The following is a 1,283-nucleotide window of genomic DNA, read 5'->3' on the forward strand; positions in this document are numbered from 1 at the left end:
GGATGCCAAAAAATATATTTCACAGATTGTTGCATGATTTGCAAACAAATTATGGCTTAAAGAATGGGAAAGTATCGGCGATGGAGAAGTTAGCATTATCATTGTACATTCTTGGAAATAGAGAATCAAATTCAAATGCAACAGAGCGATTTCAACGATCTGGGGAAACTGTTAGTCGAATTTTTACTGATATGTTGCATATATTTGCTCGAATGGGAATAGACACGATTAAACCCATTGAAGGTCAATTCGAGGAAGTACCGAACCATATTCGACATGATACAAGATATTGGCCTCACTTTAAGGTAAAATTTACACAATCTTTATATTTTTAAAACATAAATTATTTCTAACTTTTATCTCATTACATGTATTTATTTTAAAGGATTGTATTGGGGCCATAGATGGAACACACATAAAAGCATGCATTTCGCCTTCTTCTCAAATACCTTATATCGGACGGAAAGGTGAACCAACTCATAATATTATGGCAGCTTGTGACTTCAACATGTGCTTTATTTTTGCATTTCCTGGTTGGGAAGAAACAGCACATGATAGTAGAATTTTTTTACAAGCAATTAGAAAGCAAGAGTTGAAGTTTCCACACCCTCCACCAGGTCGAACTTTAATTTTTTAATTACTTTTTACATAAAAAATATTAAAATTTTTAATTTATTTTTAAACTTGATATTATGTTTTACTTTTTTTGCAGGAAAATATTATCTTGTGGATTCCGGATATCCACAAATGGCAGGTTTTCTAGGTCCATATAGGGGGGAACGATATCATTTACCTGATTTTCGTCGAGGTAATCATCAGGTATCTGGAAAAAAAGAAATCTTTAATCATGCCCATTCTTCGTTACGCTCTGTGATTGAACGAACATTTGGAGTGTGGAAAAAAAATGGCCAATATTAAGAGATATTCCAAGTTATTCATTCAACAAGCAAGTTTTAATAGTTATTGCAACAATGGTTTTGCATAATTACATTCGAAGACATGCTTGGTCAAATGATGAGGATTTTCGAGAATTTGAGAATATACCGGACATGCCAGTCTCTTCAAGCCAATTTGACAGAGGTGAATCGAGTTCTTCTAACAGAGAAAGTGACCTTGAAATCACAATGTTAAGGGAAACCATTGCAACTAGTTTAATGAATCAATATTTGTAAACACATTTTGTATCATAACCTAATTTCTAGTAATAATGAAACTTGTTATGTCTTATGTTACTATATTTTTTTTTATTAAAAATCATCCGTTTAGATACTTCAAAATTAGAT

General features: G+C 32.2%; 1 long non-coding RNA gene across 1 annotated transcript; it reads left to right on the forward strand.

The window, feature by feature from the left end:
* Positions 1-240: 240 nt before the first annotated feature.
* LOC107898458 (uncharacterized) lies at positions 241-825 on the forward strand. Its single transcript, XR_001684411.2, has 3 exons — positions 241-305; positions 386-617; positions 713-825. It is a non-coding gene; the product is annotated as an uncharacterized lncRNA (long non-coding RNA).
* The last annotated feature ends 458 nt before the right edge of the window (positions 826-1,283 follow it).

Source organism: Gossypium hirsutum, chromosome D04, assembly GCF_007990345.1.
Source record: "Gossypium hirsutum isolate 1008001.06 chromosome D04, Gossypium_hirsutum_v2.1, whole genome shotgun sequence".
Taxonomy (NCBI): Eukaryota; Viridiplantae; Streptophyta; class Magnoliopsida; order Malvales; family Malvaceae; genus Gossypium; species Gossypium hirsutum.